Genomic DNA, 22,589 nt, shown 5'->3' on the forward strand with positions numbered 1-22,589 from the left:
TCAGCAGAGAACACAACAAAGATGCGTGCCCACCTGGAGCTGACATTTCAATGAAGGAGAAATCAACAAAATAAATACAACACGGAGGAGGGTGGATGGTGGTAGAAGGTGCTAAAGAGAGTGAGAAAGCAGAAAAGAGTGACCCGGGGGTCAAGGAAGGGGTACTGGAGTAGACTGGAGTAGAGGCTTGAAGGTGGTGAGGGCATGAGGTGTGTGTCTACCTGAGGGCAGAAAGGTAGAAAAAGGAAAATAGGGACTGGGCACGGTGGCTTACGCCTGTAATCCCAGCACTTTGGGAGGCCAAGGTGGGTGGATCACTTGAGGTCAGGAGTTCGAGACCAGCCTGATCACCATGGTGAAACCCATCTGTAGTAAAAAAAAAAAAAAAAAATATATATATATATATAAAACATATATAATATATAAAATATATATATACACACACAGAGACACACAAAATTAGCTGGGTATAGCGGCGCACGCCTGTAATCCCAGCTACTGGGGAGGCTGAGGCAGGAGAATTGCGTGAACCCAGGAGGCGGAGGTTGCAGTCAGCTGAGAACGCGCCATTGCACTCCAGCCTGGACAACAAGAGCGAAACTCCATTAAAAAAAAAAAAAAGGAAAACAGGTAGACAGGTATAGGGAACGAATACAGAACTTGAGCCTATGAGTGACACATTGATTGGACTAGAGAAAAAATAGGAAGGAACTCCCTTTTTCCCCCCTTCTTCCTCCCCCACCTCCTTCCCATACTTGCTACCTGCCTGCTGTGTACTAGGGCCTGGGGTACGGAGATGAATGAGGCCTCTTCCTCAAGCTCGATGCCTTCCCTAGCAGGGGGACAGTCATAAACAAATCATTATAAATATAATGTGGTAGGCGTCACAGCAGAGGCCGGGGCAGGCTGCACGCGCAGGCCAGCGTGGGAAGGTGCGTGTGGGTTGGGGTTAAGGTTGGGGAGGTGGGAGTAAATTGATTAGGGCAGGACTTGAAATCCCAGCACATGCGTTGAGCTGCAGTTCAGCGGGAAATTAACAGGAGGGGCGGTGGTGAACATGGAGATGGGTCTGGGATTCTTTTATTTTTAAGTACAGCTGGCACATCGGGACAAGAGTATAAGTTCTGAGAATGACGTATCCCTTTCAGTTCTACACAATCCATGAAAAGGAAAACAGTTCCCAAGTCCTGAATTGGGACACTGTGGGTTGCAAACAACAGGCACTGAAGTTGATCTGAATGAGGTAGAACGAGGGATTTATTCACTTGGTAGCTACGATGAGGAATGGGAAGAGGCTGTATTGCTCTCTAGGATCCAGGGACTGGAAGCTCTGGGTTCTCTTCCTGCCCTATCCCCCTCACCTCATCTTTCATTTCTCCTCCTCTCTGCTTATTGGCCTTATTGTCTGAGGCCACTGGTAGTGCCAAGTCCACCTCTTTAAGGCCTGGATGCCAGAGAGGAGGAGGGAGAGAAAGAAACATCCTTCCCACAAGCTCTGCAGACAATCCTGAATTTGCCCTGCTTGAGTCACATGACTGTACCTGGTACAATAGCTGTGCCCCAGCTCAGAAGTGGGCTGCTATGATTGGTCATGATGGGTCACATGTCTACACATGGACCAATTATTGTAGCCGAGGAACAAGTACCGTGGGCGGCCATTTTTGGCCATCTTCCCGTGGTATCAGTGGGGGAGAGAGTGCTGGCAGGAACAGAGAGAGCCACCTGCCTCCCTCAGGGCCTTCTGACTGTGTTACTGCTCCATTCATTCTGCTGGGAATTGTCTCAATCTTGAGCCAGACTCTGCTTTAAGATTCCACTCTGGGAATCTTAAAGTGCTCACGCCTGTAATCCCAGCACTTTGGGAGGCCGAGGCAGGCGGATCACGAGGTCAGGAGATCGAGACCATCCTGGCTAATACTGTGAAACCCCGTCTCTACTAAAAAATAGAAAAAATTAGCCAGGCGTGGCGGCGGGTGCCTGTAGTCCCAGCTACTCGGGAGGCTGAGGCAGGAGAATGGCGTGAACCCGGGAGGCAGAACTTGCAGTGAGCCAAGATCACACCACTGCACTCCAGCCTGGGCGACAGAGCGAGACTCTGTCTCAAAAAAAAAAAAAAAAAAAAAAAAAAAAAAAAAAAAATCCTACTCTGGTTGTCTACAAACCCCAGAGCTGCCGGATGGAATTTACTCAGACCTGTTGCTGTAGTTCTTTTTTGTCATTATGCTATTTTGATCAGATTTAAAATGGTTTTTTAGTCATTGGTTTACGGTTGCCTCTGCCCATAAGCGTCAGAACCTCATCTGTCTTGATTACGATACAGCTCATGCTCAGTCCCCAGCGCCTATGTACAGTAGGTACACAGGTAGTGAAATGAATGAACATCCTCCAGAGAACAGGAGGAGCTGCACAGTTCTCATCTGTTCTCAATAAGTCCCTTTAGTCCCTTTCTGCCACCCTCTCCGCTCCTTTCCCAGTCACCCTATACCCCTTCATGACAAGGCTCTGTTAGTATAAGTACACCTTGGGTCCTGTTAGTATAAGTCCCTGGATGTCAACCCAACACACACTGGAGGTTCCGAATCTCTGGGTGTTTTGAGTAAAGATGATCCTTTGGCAAAGCTAATGGAGTTCTGTTTGAGCTCAGAGGGATTGGGCGCCGTGACTGGCTTGAATCTTGTCCCACATGCCAGGGAAGACCCAACTGTCCTTGGACTCTTTCCAGGGATTGGAGGTGAGGGGTGCGCTTCTGTCTCACCCAGACACCTAAGGCTCTATAAATTCCTGCGACCCCTTAATCAGTTCTGCTTGGGCACCTTTTTGCTGGTCTCAGAAGGCTAGCCGTCATAGCCATCAGAGGCATAGAACGTGTGCGGTGACACAAGCCCACGCTGTTGCTGTCTTCAACTTTATAGCAATTTTTGAACAAAGCGCTTCCCGTTTTCATTTTGCCCTGGGTCCTGCAAATTAGGTAGCCAGGCCTGTCCCACTCAGGGGCTGTTCCCTTCCTTCCCCACATTGATTCTGCCCGTTTGTCCATTCTCCCCAAATCCCATCCCACACAAGGATGTGGGTGTAGGAGACCTGGAAGCTTTGGGACAAAAGAAAATGTTGAGCTCTCAGACAAAGAAACAACATCAAGTGCAATGCTGCCTCTAAAATACTCAGTGGGAAACAACACAGGCAAAAGCTGAGAAGTGTCGAAACTGGATGATGAATACTGGATGCTTGTTACATACCACATACTACTTTCAGGTATGGTGGGAAATTTCCATAATATAAAGTGGTGGGGTTTTATTTATTTATTTATTTTTGAGATGGAGTCCTGCTCTGTCACCCAGGCTGGAGTGCAGTGGCGCGATCTCGGCTCACTGCAAGCTCCGTCTTCCGGGTTCACGCCATTGTCCGGACTCAGCCTCCCGAGTAGCTGGGACTACAGGCGCCCGCTACCACACCCGGCTAATTTTTTTGTGGAGAGGGGGTTTCACCGTGTTAGCCAGGATGGTCTCCATCTCCTGACCTCGTGATCTGCCCGACTTGGCCTCCCAAATTACTGGGATTACAGGTGTGAGCCACCGCACCCAGCCTATTTATTTATTTATTTATTTACAGACAGGGTTTGGCTCTGTTGCCCAGGCTGGAGTACAGTAATGTGATCATAGCTGAGTGTAGTCCCAACTTCTTGGGCTCAACTGATCCTCTGGCCTTGGCCTCCCAAAGTGTTGGGATTACAGGTGGGAGCCATCACTCACAATTTAAACTCTATAATACAAAGTTTAAAAAGGAAATAAAGCCGGGCACGGTGGCTCACGCCTGTAATGCCAGCACTTTGGGAGGCCGAGGCAGGCAGATCACAAGGTCAGGAGATCGAGACCATCCTGGCTAACATGGTGAAACCCCGTTACTACTAAAAATACCAAAAATTAGCTGGGCGTTATGGTGGGCGCTTGTAGTCCCAGCTGCTTGGGAGGCTGAGGCAGTAGAATGGCGTGAACCTGGGAGGCGGAGCTTGCAGTGAGCTGAGATGGCGCCACTGCACCCCAGCCTGGGCGACAGTGCTTTTTTTTGAGAGTCCATCTCAAAAAAAAAAAAAAAAAAAAAAAAAAAAAAGGCAATAAAGGCCAGGCACAGTGGCTCATGCCTCTAATCCCAACACTTTGGGAGGCTGAAGTGGAAGGATCACTTGAGCCTAGGAATTCAAGACCAGCTGGCAACATGGCAAGACCTCATCGTTACAAAAGATAAAAAATTAGCCAGGCGTAGTGGCATGTGCCTGTGGTCCCAGCTACTCGGGAGGCGGAGGCAGGCAGATGGCCTGAGCTCAGGAGTTCAAGGCTGTGGTGAGCTGTGATCGCGCCACTGCACTCCAGCCTGAGTGACAGAGCCAGACCCCGTTTCAAGAAAATACAAAAATTAAAAATAAAAAGGCAATATATTAAGACTTGCCCCTGGCAGTTCCTCAAAATGTTAAACATAGGGTTGCCTTATGGCCAAGCAATTCTGCTCTGACCTGTATGCCTAAGAGAAATCATCTGTTTACACAAAGACTAACACATGAATGTTCATTGCTGCATTATTCATAGCAGCCAAAAAGTGTAAACAACCCACCCGTATGTCCATCACTGACAGTGGATAAACAAAATGGTGGCCCATCCATAAAATAGAATATGATTCAGCTGTAAGAAGGAATGAAGTTCTGATCCATGCTACAGTGTGGCTGAACCTTGAGAACGTCCTGCTAAGTAAAAGGATCCAGTCACAAAGGACCGCATTAATTGTGTGACTCCATTTATAGGAAATGTGCAGAATAAACAAATCTACAGGGGCAGAAAGTAGATTCGTGATTGCTCAGGGTTGGGGGCATTGGAGGATTAGGATCTGGGAGGGTTCTGGGTTTTTTTTTTTTTTTTTTTTTTTGAGATGGAGTCTCACTCTGTTGCCCAGGCTGGAGTGCAATGGTATGATCTCGGCTCACTGCAAGCTCCGCCTCCTGAGTTCAAGCGATTCTCCTGCCTCAGCCTTCTGAGTAGCTGGGATTACAGGTACACGCCACCACGTCTGGCTAATTTTTGTACTTTTGGTAGAGACGGGGTTTCACCATGTTGGCCAGGCTGGTCTCAAACTCCTGACCTCAGATGATCCGCCCGCCTTGGCCTCCCAAAGTGCTGAGATTACAGGTGTGAGCCACCACGCCTGGCCCAGGGTTTCTTTTTGAGTTGATAGTGTTCTAACATTGATTGTGATGGTTGCACAACTCTGTGTATACACTCAAAGACATTGAATCATACATGTTAAATGGGTGAAGTGTACATTAAGTGAATAATCTCTCAATAAAGCTGTTTAAAAAAAGAAGTCACACCTTCCTCTCAGACCCTCCTGCTAGGAATCCTTTGGCTCCAGCTGACTGCCCTCTTGGGAAATTCCCTTTCTCTTCTCCACCCTCTCCCTACACACACACACACACCCCTGCCATTCTGTCTTAAGCTATTTTCAGCCGGGCATGGTGGCTTATGCCTGCAATTCCAGCTCTCTGTGAGGCTGATGTAGGAGGATCACTTGAAGCCAGGAGTTCAAGACCAGCCTGGGCAATGTAGTGAGACCCCGGCTCTATAAAAGAATAAAAAAATTAGCCGAGAGTGGCCAGGCGCAGTGACTCATGCCTGTAATCCCGGCACTTTGGCAAGCTGAGGTCAGGAGATCGAGACCATCCTGGCTAACACAGTGAAACCCCGTCTCTACTGAAAATACAAAAAAAAAAAAAAAAAAGCCAGACGTGGTGGTGGGTGCCTGTAGTCCCAGCTACTCAGGAGACTGAGGCAGGAGAACGACGTGAACCCGGGAGGCAGAGCTTGCAGTGAGCCGAGATTATGCCACTGCACTCCAGCGTGGGCGACAGAGCGAGACTCTGTCTCAAAAAAAAAAAAAAAAAGCCAAGAGTGATGTTCGTCTGTAGTCTCAGCTACTCAGGAGGCTGAGGCAGGAGGATCACCTGAGCTCAGGAGTTTAAGGCTGCAGTGAGCTATAATGGCACCAGTGCACTCCAGCTTGGGCAACAGAGCAAGACCCTGATTCTAAAAAAAAAAAAAAAAAAAAAAAAGATTTTTATTCTCAGTTTAAAGAAGTGGCTTCCACAGGCAAAGTGAACCACTGAGGTATTTTTCTAAACTACAACACTTTCTTTCCTCTTTAAAAGTTACTCAGTTGACAACTACTAAAATTACAATGTTGAAATCCCCAGGGTATTCTATTGTGGCTGTCACTAAGAAATCCTAATAGATCTAATTTCCAAGAGCTGCAGAATTCCCTCACAGAAGGAGGAGCCAACCTAACCTCTCCAGAGACAGTAGTCATCTGTTCTGAAACCTAACTCTGTCACCTCACAGGTGGGGAGAAAAGAACATTGCCAGGGCCAAGTTCATGATGTTCTAACTGAAGGATAAGCTTTTGCTCTGGAACAGGAGTCAGGAAATATGGCCTGTGGGCCAAGTTTGGCCCACTCCTTGTTTTTGTAAATAAAGTTTTATTGCAACACACAGCCACATCCATTCGTTTGTGTACTATCTGCGGCTACTTTTGAGTTAAAATGCCAGAGTTGGTCGGGTGCGGTGGCTCACGCCTGTAATCCCAGCACGTTGGGAGGCCGAGGGGGGTGGATCATGAGGTCAGGAGGTCGAGACCAGCCTGGCCAACATGCTGAAACCCCTATCTCTACTAAAAATACAAAAATTAGCTGGGCGTTGTACCCTAGAACTTAAAGTATAATAATAAATAAAAAAATAAAACACTGAGACAAAAACAAAATTAGCTGGGCATGGTGGCGGGCACCTGTAATCTCAGCTACTCGGGAGGCTGAGGCAGGAGGATCACTTGAATCAGGGAATCGGAGGTTGCAGTGAGCCGAGATTGCGCCACCACACGCCAGCCTGGGCAACAGAGCAAGATTCTGTCCCTCCCATCCAAAAAAAAAAAATGGCAGAGTTGAGCAGCTGCAACAGAGACTGTATTGCCTGCAAAGGTTAAAATCTTCACAATGTGGCCTTTTACAGAAATGGGCTGCTGATCCTTGGAATGGAAGATCCAGGCCTGAGCCCCAGTTCCTCACATGCCAGGTGTGTGGCCTTGGACAAGTCAGTGCATCTCTCTTTCCTCATCAGTAAGCCGGAGATACCAACAATCCCTATTTATGTGTTGCTTATGCAACTGAAATGACTTCATGCAGGTGCAGTGCCTAGTACATACAAAGCATTCAATACGTATCGATGGTTATGATGTTATTTAGAACGTGAGGACAGCTTCTGCTTCACAGCATTATTTGAAACAATGGATCATGCCTGTGCGAACCGCTGGCAAAGAACAGTATAAATATATATTGGCCAGGTGTGGTGGCTCACGCCTGTAAACCCAGCACTTTGGGAGGCTGAGGCGGGCCAGATCACTTGAGGTCAGGAGTTTGAGACCAGCCTGGCCAACATGGTGAAACCCCATCTCTACTAAAAATACACAAATTAGCTGGGCGCAGTGGTGTGTGCCTATAATCCCAGCTACTGAGGCTGAGGTGGGAGAATCACTTGAACCCTGGAGGCAGAGGTTGCAGTGAGCTGAGATGGCACCACTGCACTCTAGCCTGGGCAACAGAGTGAGACACTGTCTCAAAAAAAAAAAGTTTTGCTATAAATATCTTCTAGGCTTCTGAAACCATTCTGTGCTTCTTAGTACCATTTAGGAGTTTTGAGTGTCAATAAACTTCCAACTTCAGAGGAAAAGGGATCTTTCCTTCAAACCCTCTCGTTAACCAATTCAGGAGACCATAACCCCTGACCCCTGGCTGGGTCTTGAACCTGCCTGAACTAACATCCAAGTATTCTTTGGGCTGTACTCTGCCTCTTCCCCACTATAGGCACTCGAGAAGCCAAGCCCATATGCCTTTATTTTTAATTTATTTATTTTGAGATGGAGTCTCACTGTCACCCAGGCTGGAGTACAGTGGTGAGATCTTGGCTCACTGCAACCTCCGCCACCAGGTTCAAGCGATTCTCATGCCTCAGCCTCCTGAGTAGCTGGGATTACAGGCGCATGCCACCACGCCCGGCTAATTTTCGTATTTTTACTAGAGACGGGGTTTTGCCATGTTGGCCAGGCTGGTCTCAAACTCCTGACCTCAGATGATCCACCTGTCTTGGCCTCCCAAAGTGCTGGGATTACAGGTGTGAGCCACCACGCCTGGCCTCCATATGCCTTTAAATACTTGTGTTACTTTTGAACCCCCGACCAGAGCCGGTTAAGCAGGAATCTACTCCAAGGTGTGGGCACACAGGTTTGGGGCAGGGGGAGGGTCTAAGGGGACCCTCAGGGGCTGTCCGGAAGCCTACTGGGGGATGGGGGGTGGTGATCGGGATGACTGACATCTGACACTGCACCACTGACTTGCTTCCCTGGAAAGTGTCATTTAAGTAGGTTGGGTCCGGGGAGATACAGCAGTCTCCGATTCACTGGCTTCATGTTAAAACCATTAACTGAACATCTAACACAGACCAGGCCCTGAGGATACAGCAATGAAGGAGTGATGCCCTCTGCCCTTAGCAACTGCCCCTGCCCCTGCCTGCCTTTTAATGGCAGCAATTCAGCCCCGTAAGGAGTCTTCATATTCTCCCAGGATCTCAGTCCTACTACAAAACACCATGCTGATGACTTGGAAGATGACTGTGGGCCTGGCTGTGTGATATATGGCTGGTAGGAGTTAAGAGTGACAGCTCTGGAGTACCTTAGATCAGGGCAGGACTGGCTACATAATTTGCAAAATGAAAATTTGAGGCCCCTTGTTCCAAAGTTACTAAGGCTGGAGCAAAATTATTAAAGTGGCACTATCACAGCTCACTGCAGCCTGGACCTCCTGGGCTCAAGCCAGCCTCCCCCCTCAGCCTCCTGAGTAGCTGGGACTACCGGGGCGTGCCACCATGCCTGGGTCATTTTTTTGTTTTTGTTTTTAAAGAAATGAGAGTGTGGCTATGTTGCCCAAGCTGGTCTCCAACCCCTGGTCTCAAGGCATGAGGCCATGCCTTGGCCTCAGAGCAGTCAACTAAGCGTGGGTCCCGGCCCGTGGAAACCAGCCCTGCATCTGAGGTCACACTGCTTGCCCACTGGTTAACCTTAAATACCTCTCTTCACCGGCCTGAGCCTCAGTTTCCCCAGCCTCAGATGTCAGTTACGCTCACCTGCAGGTTGGTTGTGGCCATTAGGTGAGATGAGGCCTGTAAAGCGTTTCGCACAGAGGACAGGCTCGGCCACATTACTGATGTTCCTGGCCTGCTGTGGCTGGCGCATTTCATCTTACAATAATAGTTCACATTTATTATTCTTATATAATAGCTAAGACTTATATAGCACATCGTCAATGTCAGGCGCCGTGCTTAGTTCTTTACAGACGTTCATGCATTTCATCCTCACCACATCCCTATGCTGTGCCCTAATATTCTAGTAACTGTAGATGGGGGAACTGAGGCACAAAGAGGGCAAGTATCTTGGCAGAGGTCACCCGACCACTCAGTAGAAGAGTCAAGTTTAAACACAGGACAGCTGGCTCCCGGGTCTCTATTCTTAACCCTGCCTATTGTTGGGGCTCAGAAAAGGATACCCCAAAATATGGCTCTTTGAGGTGCTGAACTGAAGCAGCCTCAAGGTCTCTCCAACACCACCACCCCCGCCCCCGCCCCCAGTCCTGCTTCTCCATCCTCTGTCGGTCCCAAAGCATAGGAGGAGCCTGCTGTCTGGAGTTCCCTTATCTACCTGGAAACCACACCCGCCAAAGAGGAACACACTTGCCTTCGACTCCTTCCCTGAAATTTCATTAACCAGAGATGAAAACTCATATCACAGAGGAAGAGAATGAAATGAAATACCACACCTGGAGCGCAGACGGACTTCATCCCAAACTATCATCTGTCCTCCGATCCCATTCGACTCCCTAAAGGAATTATTCACTGATCGTTGTCCCAGCATCAGACCCATTCATTCCTCCTAAAAATCATTTACTACCCCTGAGAGTGGCCGCATTTCCCCCATCTCCCTTCTATGACGGAAGCATTTATTTATATTTTTATATTTTTTTGAGACAAGGTCTCAGTTACCCAGGCTGGAGTGCAGCGGCGTGATCTCGGCTCACTACAACCTCTGCTTCCAGGGCTCAAGCGATCCTCCTACCTCTGCCTGCCGAGTAGCTGGGACCACAGGTGTGCACCACCAAGCTTGGCTAATTTTTTTTTTTTTTTTTATTTCTGGTACAGACAGGGTTTCACCATGTTGCCCAGGCTGGTCTCAAACTAGTGAGCTCAAGCAATCCACCTGCCTCGGCCTCCCAGAGCCAGGATTACAGGTGTGAGCCACTGCGCCCAGCAATGGACTTCACTGGGTTATTGGATAATCATTCTCCCACGTTTATGCATGGTGAAAAAATTCATATGCCTTTTTCTTTTTTTTTTTTCTTTTTGAGATGGAGTCTTGCTCTTGTCGTCCAGGCTGGAGTGCAGTGAGGCGATCTCGGCTCACTGCAAGCTCCGCCCTCCCGGGTTCAGACCATTCCCCTGCCTCAGCCTCCCGAGCTGGGACTACAGGCGTGCGCCACCTCGCCCGGCTAATTTTTGTATTTTTAGTAGAGACGGGGTTTCACCCTGTTAGCCAGGATGGTCTCGATTTCCTGACCTCGTGATCCTCACGCCTGGGCCTCCCAAAGTGCTGGCATTACAGGCATGAGCCACCATGCCCGGCTCATATACCTTTTTCTCCTATTAATCTACTTGTCAGTCATTTCTTTGGTAAAAATTTTTAAAAAAAAATATAAAATAGGGACAAGGTCTCACTATGTTGCCCAGGAAGATTTTGAATTCCTGAGCTCAAGTGATCTTCCCACCTTGGCCTCCCAAAGTGCTAGGATTACTGGCGTGAGCCACCATGCCTGGCCTGTCAGTTATTTTTAGCAAACTTTTAGAGGGTGAAGGGGCAGCCTTCCCTTGCCTCCTATGCTATGTGTTCTGGGAGTTGACTCATGACAGACATGTATGCATGATCCCTTCCTGAGATCCTTACACCAAGTATTCAGCTTGAAATTTTCATCGTAACGTGGGATTATTTCTTTTTTTTTCTTTCTTTTTTTTTTCTGAGACGGAGTCTCGATCTGTCGCCCAGGCTGGAGTGCAGTGGTGCAATCTCGGTTCACTGCAAGCTCCGCCTCCCGGGTTCACGCCATTCTCCTGCCTCAGCCTCCCGAGTAGCTGGGACTACAGGCACCCACCACCACGTGCGGCTAACTTTTTTGCATTTTTAGTAGAGACGGGGTTTCACCGTGTTAGCCAGGATGGTCTCGATCCCCTGACCTCGTGATCCACCTGCCTTGGCCTCCCAAAGTGCTGGGATTACAGGCGTGAGCCACCGTGCCCGGCTGCATTATTTCTTTGATTCTTTTGTCTGTCTCCCCTGACGCAACTGTGAGCCCCATGCGGGCAGGGGCTGTCTGGCTCCCTGCTGTACCTCCAGCACCTGGCACCCAGCTCACCACACAGTAGGGCCTCAGCAGCCATCTGTCCAGGGAAAGAAGGGCAGAAGCAGTGTCTAGCCACAGCAATCCGACCCAGAAGCAACAGCCACAGCTCTCTTGAGTTTCTAGCCTGCGTGATTTACAAGCTTGTTTTGGGCAGGACTCAGTGGCATGCACCTGTAGGCCAACCACTTTGGGAGGCCGAGGCAGGATGATCGCTTGGGCTCAGGAGTTCAAGGCTGCAGTGAGCTATGACTGCACCACTGCAATCCAGCCTGGGTGACAAAGAGAGACCCTGTCTCAATTTTTTTTTTTAAAAAAAGGTTGTTTTGGGGGAATCTCCAACAGCTCAGGAAACCATCTCATCGGCTCCAGGCTTTTCTCACTTGAGGTCCCCCGACACTGTGCAGGTGGAGAGATTTAAGGGGCTCCTGAGAGCCCAGCCCCCATCCTGGCAGGCTGCAGGGGGTGGGTGGGGGGTGCGTTCTGGCAGCAGGGCTGGCAGCTGTCTGCAGGCCTCTCAGTGCCTGCTCTAGCTGGCCAGCGGGGGCCCGCTGCCACCCCCCACCCCATGACGCAGCAGAAAGTGAAACCGCAGTTGGCCCCTGCCGGCTGGGACTGATCACCCACTGTTTCCCTGCAAAACCACAGTCCCAGGGGGCTGGTAGGCAGCTGGCGCCCAGGTCCGGCACAGTGAGGCCTGTCAGGCAAGTGCCCCTAGAGGCCAAGGGAGGTGCCCTGGCCAGAAAGGAGAGTGCTGAGTCATCGTGACCCTAAAATGAGAGAGAAATCTGAGCTATGGATCAATGCAGGGGTGGGGGGTGAGGGGTCCCAGTGGTGTCGGTGAGCAGGGAAGGGTGGTTTCCCGACCCCCAAAAGGAAGATGTGTGACACCCAGTTTTGTCATGCTGGAGCCCTCTACAGATCTGAATTGGCAACTCCCCCATCTCCCCCCACTCTTCCCCACACCAACTACAGGAGTGCGGAAAATCCCTGAGATAAACAAGAGTTCTTTAAAAGTGGACTTCTGAAACTTTACACACGACTTTCTTGATTTCTGTCCCATCCTCAGGGCACCTGTAGTTGCTTAATATTTTTCTTCCAAAAAACCCACTCTTTTTTGTTTAACTGACATCAATTAATGGAAAAAAAAAAAAAAAGGGCCCCTGTCTCCCGACCCTAAATGGAAAACCAACCAATTGCCTGAAGTAGAAATCAGTGGTGCAAAGAATACCTACTAGAATAATTTTCACCTTTAGCCGGCGCCACTTAAAATCAGAGATGTGCAAATCAGACTTGGGAGACATCTATTCCAAGTTACAGGTTTCATGCCTGAGGAGCTGGTGGCTCAGAGAGACTGACTCATTTGTCCAGGGTGACACAGCAAGAGAGGTGCAGAGCTCGGGCTGGAATGCAGGCCTGGCTGATCCCAGAAACCCAGGCTCAGTGCTGGGCTGCCGTCTCCCCACCTATGAATTCCTCTGCATGTATTCATATTATTACCTTCCATGTTTAATGCGTGGACTCCCCGATTTTCAAAGCACCTTCAGAGCTTATACAACATTAGAGCTTATTATATATAACATTGGATACATCCAAGAACCCTTTGAAGCCAGAGCAGGGGGTGCTGCCCCTCCCTTGGTGTATGGGGAAGCTGAGGCAGCGAGCAGGGAAAGTGTTCTGTCTCAGGGAGCTAGCAGGAAAGCCAGGACTGCCCAGGGCCCCCTGCCAAGGCGATGATCCCGGAGGCCCTGGCTGCAAGGACCAGGCCTCGTCAAACAGGTAACACTTGTTTCTTTCTGCTTTCCCTACCTCCCCCTACAACCCCCCAGAGCAAACGCTGACGCTGATGGGGAGCCACAGCTGTACTCCTTCCCAGGCCGGATCTCAGCGTCTGCCCCTGGAGGGCAAAAGCACATTTAGCAACCAGTGTCTGCGCATGGCGTCTTTCCATTTTTCACAGTGATAACCGGTTTTGAGCACAAGAAGGCATCTACCAGGGACCCAGAAGGCGCTACAGCGCAAGTGTTTGGGGAACAGCTTTCTCTCTTCTTTGAGTTGCTGGAGGAACTCCGAGCTGATGTCTTTCTGGCCCAGGGACCCCCGAGGAATACTGCAAGAGCAATAAGGATTTTTAGGGGCATTATGATAGTGGAATGGAAACACATCTGCCCCCAAAAGTCCCTCATTTTCCCTGCGGTAACGAACCAGCTGGCAGGAAGTGGTAGCTCTCAGAGCACCAAGAGCCAAAACTAAAAAGGAAAAAATGTACAAAGTTAGAGCAAACTTTAAACAAGTGAGCGCTTTCATGGTGTACGGCGGCTCCGTGCAGACTCACGAAAGGGACCTCATCTTCTCAATAATTGGCTAAATAGGTCTCAGTGCAGCAGCTTCCATACAGACGTGCTCAGAAAACCACAGATCTGGAATCCCAGAGCAGGTTCCCAAAATGGATACAAGGATTATTCCCTAAAGCCAGGCGCATCATAGGAGACACGACGTTTCCCCCAAACTTCGAATGACTGTTCCAGACCCTCATTAATGATCTAAGTGAACAACAAATCCTTCAACACTCCTCCTCTGGAATGGGAGAAACTTAATCCCCTTGGAAATGCTGATGAAAATATCTGGTTTCCACAACACGGACAGAAGGGCTAGGGCTTGGGTAGGGGAGTTGAGTGGTTATCGCTGGTGGGGCAAAAGGGGCAAACTGGCTGGGCGTGGGGGCTCACGCCTGTAATCCCTGCACTTTGGGAGGCCAAAGTGGGAGGATTGCTTGAGGCCAGGAGTTTGAAAACAGCCTGGGCAACACAGTGAGACCCCCCCCAGTCTCTGCAAAAAATAGCCAGGCGTGGTGGTGTGTGCTTGTAGTCCCAGCTACTCAGGAGGATGAGGCTTGAGCCCAGGAAGTTCAGGCTGCAGTGAGCTGTGCTCACCACTGCACTCCAGCCTAGGCAACAGAGTGAGACACTGTCTCAAAAAACAAGGGGACGGGTTTTACTGCTAAGGTCCCGGGTGCCATCTCTTGGTTCAGCCACTGAGGTCTGAGGACTAAGGAGTTCAGGGTGTCTTCCCCAGGGCATATGACCTTTGAGGCCCTGCAGGTGGGTGCCCCCCTGTGCCAGCCAGCACCCTCAGAGCCGGGAAAGGGTTAACCCCTCCACATGGCTGACGCCGGAGGAGGAGCTTACTATGCAGGCTGGGATATCACACTGGGCCATCTCAGAGAGGAGAGGGCTTGAAAACACCCTCTGTGAGTTCTGTGAATGGAAGTGGATTCACTGCCTTCAGATTGAAAACGGGGTGAAAAGGCATCCCCATACAGAACTGACGCCCCAGTCGCTAGCTGGCTCCTTGGCACCCGTCGTGTGGCCCCGAAGCTCTGGCAGGGACTCCGGGCATCTGTACCAGTGAGCACCCGGCCATCTCGGCCAGGCCTGTAAGGGAGCGATTCCACCATTGCCGTCTGACAGCCGGCAACTAGGGCCCAGATCTCTTCTTTCAAGTAGCACCTAAAATATTCTCCGGGTGAACCTAGGGCTAAATACAGCATGGCCTACAAGTGCCGGGTCTGGACCTTTTAACGCCATTCTAAGATACGATCGAGAACCCACGAGGCCTTTGGTGGCCTGGAGTCCAGTTACTGGGGCCAAATGGGAGTCCCACGGGTTTGGCTGACTCAGGGCTGGGTGCAACTTCCTGGAGCAGGCAGGTGCCAGGGCAGAGAGGCTGCAGACAGTTTTCTTGTGTGTTTGAGCCCAGAATGCCAGCCCAGTTCTCACTCTGGGCTGACCCCCAAGGTGGCTTAGTTGGTGGCCCCTTTTTCTGTCCACCTAGCCCACTTCTTTCCACTTCCAGCCTGCAGCCCTGCCCCTCCTGGCCTGGGTTTTCCTCCCAGGCTGATCAAAGCAAAAGGCTCAGCTCCCAGGTGAGAGGCCTCATGGAGCTGGAGAAGAGACCAGCAAACACATGCACAGTAACTCTGATGTGTTATGTGTTGTCTTGCTGGCTGGGAGCTACGCCTCCTAGGCCCACCCCAAGTCGAAGGATCACAGTCCTAGAGCGAGGGCTTGGGGCTGGGCTGCAAAAGCTCAGCTTTGCCTCTGAATCTTCTAGAGCCACGTTTGCACTCACACAGGACAGATTTGCTCTGAGCCTGTGGGATAGCCTCATCTGTTCCCCTTTGAGCATTTGGAAAGCAAAGTGGGGTTCTGCCCTCGCCAGAGCCCACAGGGTCACCAGGCTATTAAACCCTGCAGAGTCTCTGGGGAGGCTGCCTTTGAGAGCCAAATACCCCATCTTCTGGCTGAACTGCTGCAGGCTTCGTCCCGGGAGGAAAGACCCCCAGGCACCTGTCTGGACTTGTCTGGGCACCATTAGTGGCTCTGAGGCCACATCTGGGCCTCGGCTGGCAGAGGTCTGGGCTGTCTTGGGCACAAATGCCAATGCCAACAGGCCCAGCACTGATCTCACACGATTCCAGCAAGAGAGCCTAGATTTTTGCACATCTCTGAGAAAACTGTCATACCACACCGCACAGCTAACCTTAGGTGCAACCAGCCACTAACTCCTCTCCCTGCCCAGGCGAAGTCCCCTTTGCTGCAGTGGTGCAGCATTTCCGGGACATGGAGAAAGAAGTTTGCTTTGTGGTTCCGTAAACTCAGATGGATGATGTAAATTCAGAAACCTTATTTTAAAGCTTGGTAAATATGTGCATATGTCCCCTACAACTGGGGACACTGGAAAGGTAGCATCTGAACACTGGCTTCTTTGAAAAGAGGTCATGAGAAGGGCAGAAGGGGTCAGCTGGGCATGGGGTGATGGAGGGAACCCCAAGTCCACTCCTAAATTCTTTCAACGTCCATCTCTTTCCCTGAAAAGTCGGCTTGGCTACTAGGCCTGAAAAGTATGTTGTTTATATCATGTTTGTGAGCGTCAGGGTTTATTTTCACCTGCTCCAGATACAAGAAGCAAAAAGAACTCTACATTTTTCTGTGTTTGGGGTGCTCAGGCGAGAAAGAAAATGCCTGCTTAAAGTAATTGATCAGCAATGTTTTGTTTGTACACGCACTTTATTCTGGTGAGTGATTTTAAGTACCAAGTTTGTCTTACTTTTCACTGCACTCATTTTTATCCTCATGGCTAAAATAGCTGTATTTGCTCCACAATCTAAATTAAAGGAGGGTGAGCTGATCGACTTTTAGGAGGCTATAGTTGATCTGGCAAGAATTTCCATCTTTCTGTTCATAACGTTAAGTTGGGGGGTTGCTGGGAAGGGAAAGAGAGAGAGTGTTCCCTTGGAGGGACTTTTCCAACTTTCATTGGTTTGAGTCACCAACGCATATTTTATTTTTAAGGAAGTATCATATTCATTGCAGAACCACCTCTAAATATTTTACTCCTGGCCATACCGTATTCTTTTCTATTGGAATATCTTTTTTGCCTCTCTGAGATCAGCTATGGCTTGGGGATTGCTAAGAACAAAATTCAAAGTTGCTTGTTTTTTTTTTTTTTTTCTTAAATCCACACTTCTTTGGGGGTTAGCGGGGGTGGGGAGGGAACAGCAACTGCTTAATGAAGTTTCTCACACAGAGGCAAAAAGAGAAAAGCCAAAATATATTCAGTGTATCCAGCAGTTCCATGTTGAATTTTTTTTTTCCTTATTGGTTGAGGGGGGTGTGTAGGAGGGTGGTGGGAAGGATCTGAAAAGAAGCTGTGATTCTTTGCTGAATTAATGATGACTTCTCACTGCAAAATGCTGATTTATAATCTCTTCACCATACTAGACTGTTTCCAGACTCAGAGGGGGGTTAAAGTTTGCTAAATGTATTCATAATTACATGCACAGTTTCAGACGGCTGAATATAAGTAATGCCTGTGCTGTTGCGAACGCTCACCATTAAAGCAGAAATTGTTTCACATTTAGCACTAAATTCTGTCTGATTTTGCACACTTAACAATTCAGTAATTTTAACATTCGGCTTCGTCGCCTCCATTATAGCTCAGTATCTTGGAGAAACAGTCAGTGTTCCGGCCTCGTTAATTCATGTAAAACACCCTATTTGTAGAAGTATCATTAAAGGCTAATTTGATGAGATATCCTTATTTAGCAAAGCAAATAGGATTTGACAGTCAGCTCCGGGTGGCGATTTAGCAAAGCACAAACACAATTCACAACGTGACAATTTCCCATCCACGCGCCTCGCTGGAATTGTGGACTGCTGAAAATTGTGCTGTTTCATCGTGTCCCATACTAAAGAGAAAGAACTCTGGAAGTAAAGAACTGTTTTTGCCAAGGCAGCACAAATGTCATCTGTGTGTACATGTGCCATGTCTTTCAAATCCTAAATCTTGTATCAAGAACGCTGTGTTCAAAGGTTTTTTCCAGGTACAGCTCACTTTTCTATTCCCTGCTATGTAGACTTAATTTAAATCTAGACTTGCAAATAACTTAGGATGTGTGAAAGTCTATATAGGTTACAACTATATAGGGTGTGTGTGTGTGTGTATGTGTGTGTGTGTGTACACACAACTGAAGGTTAATGTTCTGCGAAGGGGATTTATACCCACTACCCTTGCTTTACAGACTTCCCCTGAACGTATTATCCAGCCCTCTGTAAAACGTCTGGCTGGGTGCAGTGGCTCACGCCTGTAATCCCAACACTTTGGGAGGCTGAGGTGGGCGGATCACGAGGTCAGGAGATCGAGACCATCCTGGCTAACACGGTGAAACCCTATCTCTACTAAAAATACAAAAAATTAGCCAGGCGTGGTGGCACGCGCCTGTAATCCCAGCTACTCGGGAGGCTGAGGCAGGAGAATCGCCTGAACCCGGGAAGCAGAGGTTGCAGTAAGCCAAGATCGCGCCACTGCACTCCAGCCTGGTTGACAGAGCGAGATTCCGTCCCAAAAAACAAAAAACAAAAAACAAAAAGAACCGCTTCAACAGCAAAGTAGCAAAGAGTTGCAAAAAAATGTTGCCATTCCAGGTGGAAGCAAACAGCTGGTTTCTCCTAATTTAACAAACGTAAAGACAATTCTAACGTCATTACAATTTATCATTTCAGGAGCGCCTTATTTGGGGGCTTCAACCACTTTGCCACAACTGACATCCTACTAATTCCTTTCCAATCCAATCCTGTCCCTTAAACCACCGTGGGGGGTGGTCAGGGGGGATGTACTTTCTCCTCCTTGCATCGTTTTTCGGCCTCCCAAGGAGAAGCCCTTGGAAAACACAGTAGGTTCGGCAAACTGACAACACACACTTATAAGAATACCGCCCTCGAAGGGACCTTTTAGTTTTATGGAAAGTAGCAAACCTGCCCCTCTTTCCCCGCCCCCCCCGCTAGCCGGGTTTTAGACGCGCTCCCTGGGGGTGGTAGCTCTCTGCCCTCACCCTCCCGGGACTGCCGGGGCCTGAGTCCCTCGCTGTCCAGAATGACCCCAAAAGCGGGACTTTGAGGGCCAGTTGGATAAAACATAAACTCATCTCGCCCTCAAAACCCCGATTCTGAGACCACAACCTCCAAAAGCCTCTTTTCCCAAGAAGTGAGTCCCCATTCACGGCTGACAGCACCGGGGCAGGCCGCCTTTGAGGCAAGAGTTTGGAGAACCCCCATCACTGAAGGAATCGTTACTGGGTGTTCCCTCGGGGCGGCGGTTCATCTCACCAAAATGCAAAGGGGTCGCTGTGGGAGGAGGGGACATTTGCCCACACCATGGCTGAGGGCAAGAGAATCGCTTGATCCCGGGGTGTCTCTTCCCTTCCGGAGCAATCACCAATCTCGCCCAGCAAACAGGCCTGAAAGCTTCCCGGACAACACGAGGGGTGCCCCAAACGTCCCTTAGCAGCGGATAAATCGGGTGTCCGAGGTGCCTCGTACAGTTCCCCCCACCCCATCTCCAGCTAAATAAAGTTTGGTTATTTGTGTCCTTAATCGTCTCTCATTAGAGTCAAATTTGCTGCGCGCCCAAGTTGGGGGAAATGATTTCCATTTTAATAGCTCAATTAGCCTCTAGGTTCTGGAAAGGCCACTCCCCCACGCACCTTTTCTCCTCATTTTAACCCCCCTCCCTTTTTCACAACTTCTCCTAAAAATAAGTTATAAATATGGATGTGTCCTCAGAGGACATAAGCGGCGCATTCCAACGCTCCGCTTGGTGGGGATTGGAAGCAAAGAGAAACCAGAAACGCCACTCCCCCCACCCCCAAATCAAAATGCCTTTTTCTTTTTTTTTTCTAACTTCTTTTTCCTAACTTGGTGTTGTCTCGGGCACAGACACCCCGCTCCGCACCCCGGAACCTAGTTTTTTTGCCCCCGTCCTGCAGAAGCTAAAGCCAACGCGCCAGGGCTGCCTGCTTCTCGGGGGGAGGGAGCAGACAACTTTAGGGGGCGGCGGTAACTCTCTGGGGACGGTGGTTGCCGGCTGGTCCGGAATCCCCGGGGCCCGGCCCCCGCAGGCGCCGCCGCCCATGCCAGCGGGGCCCGGGCGCACGTGGAGCGGCGGGCGCGGCCGGCCTGCTCCGCGCGCGGCATTGAGATCGGGGTCACGCAGCGAGTCAGTTTCCCGAGCGGGCTTTCCGGGGTGGGGGCGGGGACGCGGACGCTCCACCGCCTCGTCAATTTCCAAGCCCAGGCACTAGGGAGGCTGGGGGCGGCCTCGCCCCCTGCCTACCTCCCGGCTTCACACGCCCCTCTGGGGAGAGGGGGAGGGGTCCGAGGGGGAGCCGGGGCGGCGGCAGCGGCGGCGATCGCAGCCCAGACAAGCGTCTCGCGCCGAGTCCCGAGAGAACCGCGCGCTCCCCCGCCGCCACCTCCCCGCTCCCGTTCCCACCCACCCCGCAGACAGCCGCCCCACACCCCTTCGGCCCTGGGGGCCTGGGCACCCACCTGCCGCGATCCCTGCCCTGGCTGGCGGAAGGTGCCAGGCGGGAAGAAGGGGAGCACTCACCGCCGCTGCCGCCTCCGGGGGTGCACGGGCCCCCCCACCCAAGGCTGCGCCTTCCCGGGCTCCGGGCAGGCGTGCGCCGGGCGGGGGGCGCCCCGCGGGCCCTGCAGCCTCCGCCTCGATTGGAGCCCAGCCTTAAATCCTCCACCGTGGAGAAGAAGGGTACTTCCAGAAAGAAAATCCGCCCCTCCCCAGACGAGATCCAAGTGATGGGCGGGGAGCGTAGAAAATCCTTTTCTGCAGAGAGCGCGCAGCCGACGGGGCTGCACCCGGCCTCCACCGTCCGCTGCCGCCACAAAGCCGCGCCCCCGCCCCCCCGCAACCCCCCCAGCGCCCTATGGCCGGCCCGGGGCGGGGGCTGGGCCAGCCCGGGGTTGGCCGCGCTGGGGAGGCGGCGGCGGCAGCGGCCCAGGCGGCGGGGCGGCTCCTCCCCGGCCAGGCAGAGAGGGCGAGAGCCTGGAAGCCGAGCGCGCCCGCCTGGGTGGGGGTGGGGGTGGGGGTGGGGGTGGGGGTGGCGGTGGCGGTGGGGGTGGGGGCGGGGGCGGGGGCCGGGGTAGGGGGGCGCCTTCCTAGAAACCCTCGCCAAATATAGTCAGCGGATAGGGGCATTCCTAGAAATGCGGCGGCGACGTCAGCCTCGACCTGGGGGCGGGGGGCAGAGCCCGGGGTGCTTCAAACAGGGGGCACGGAGGAAGGGGAAAGAGTCCCCACTTCTAGTACCACCGCAGCCTAGAGACGGAACCGAGGCCGGGCTTCCCTCCCGAGGGGTGTGCGGGAGTCCTCCAAAGGCGCTTGAGGTATCCGGGAGCTAGGGGCGCATCCACTGAAGATTCAGACCCGGTCTGCCCCCCTCTTTCGGGAACACCCAGTGCCAGTGCCAGCTGGCGCTTTTGGCCCTTCCCCCAATTTTCAGCACCCCCGCCCCCCCCCCCCCCCGCGCCGCACAAACACACACAACCCCAGTGAACAAACAGTAAAAGTAGGAGCAGCATCAGGCAGGTTCTCCAAGCCTCTTACACCCACCCCATGACGGTCTCTCACCTCCTCTGGGATGGCTGGAGTCCCCTGGATCCCCAGGGTTGAAACTGCACAGACACGCTGTGTTCCCAAGAACTCCCCCAAATACCAACCCAGCTTCGGGCCAGAAAATAAAGTTGTGCTTCCTCCTCCCCAGTCCAATGTCACTTTGTTGCTGCTTCCGGGGCTAAGGGCTCTTGGAGAGATGCTGGAACTTGGGGGTAGGGCATAAGGGTGTCCCCTCCACCTGGCAAAGATCTGGCCTCTGGTGCTGACACTCTCACTAGCCATAGCTGTAATACTTTTCATTTCCCGCAGTAAGGGAGACGCCCCCCACCCCCCAGCAGCTCATCCCCTTCCTAAAATCTGCCCCCCACACCCCTGCCCAGGGACCCCCAAATCCATTGCAGAAGTGGCCCCTCTTTCGCAAAGAGAATCCACATAACTGAGACATGACTTGTCCCTCTCCACCGCCCAGCCTCTCTGCGCGAAAACGTGACTGGCCTGAACCTCCCAGGATCATAAAAAATGTATTTTGCTGTCCTCTGTTGGCCAACACGGGTCACATTCATAAAACACACCACCCAACCTAGCGAGCAGTCCTGATGCCACAGAGGAGGCCCCAGGGACCCCAGCCAGGGGGAGTGAGCTGGACTGCACTCCTTCTGCCCGTGGTGTTCCTGCCCTCTCCATCGTCTTTCTTTCTTTTTCTTTTTTGAGACAGAGTTTCGCTCCTCTTGCCCAGACTGGAGTGCAGTGGTGCGATCTCGGCTCACTGCAATCTCTACCTCCCAGGTGTAGGCGATTCTCCTGCCTCAGCCTCCTGAGTAGCTGGGATTATAGGCATGCGCCACCATGCCCAGCTAATTTGTGTATTTTTAGTAGAGATGGGGTTTCACCATGTTGGCCAGGCTGGTCTCGAACTCCCGACCTCAGGTGATCCTCCCGCCTCGGCCTCCCAAAATGCTGAGATTATGGGTCATCTTTCTTATCTTGCAGCCGATGCACAGGACTTGCTCATGTCCCCTTTTCCTCATTGGGCCTTAATTCCAGAAATCTAGAGGGATTTCTTCCTTGCTCTAGGGTAGGCAAGGAAGTC

At 51.3% G+C, this 22,589-nt stretch overlaps 1 long non-coding RNA gene across 1 annotated transcript in view; it reads right to left on the bottom strand.

Moving 5' to 3' along the window:
* Positions 1–20,772, bottom strand: part of LOC134760369 (uncharacterized) — a 28,267-nt gene extending 7,495 nt beyond the window's left edge. The window contains exon 1 of the long non-coding RNA XR_010137717.1: positions 20,477–20,772. This is a non-coding gene — a long non-coding RNA (uncharacterized LOC134760369). The remainder of the gene's footprint in view (positions 1–20,476) is intronic.
* Positions 20,773–22,589: the final 1,817 nt, after the last annotated feature.

Source organism: Pongo abelii, chromosome 18 (genome assembly GCF_028885655.2).
Source record: "Pongo abelii isolate AG06213 chromosome 18, NHGRI_mPonAbe1-v2.0_pri, whole genome shotgun sequence".
Lineage (NCBI taxonomy): Eukaryota > Metazoa > Chordata > Mammalia > Primates > Hominidae > Pongo > Pongo abelii.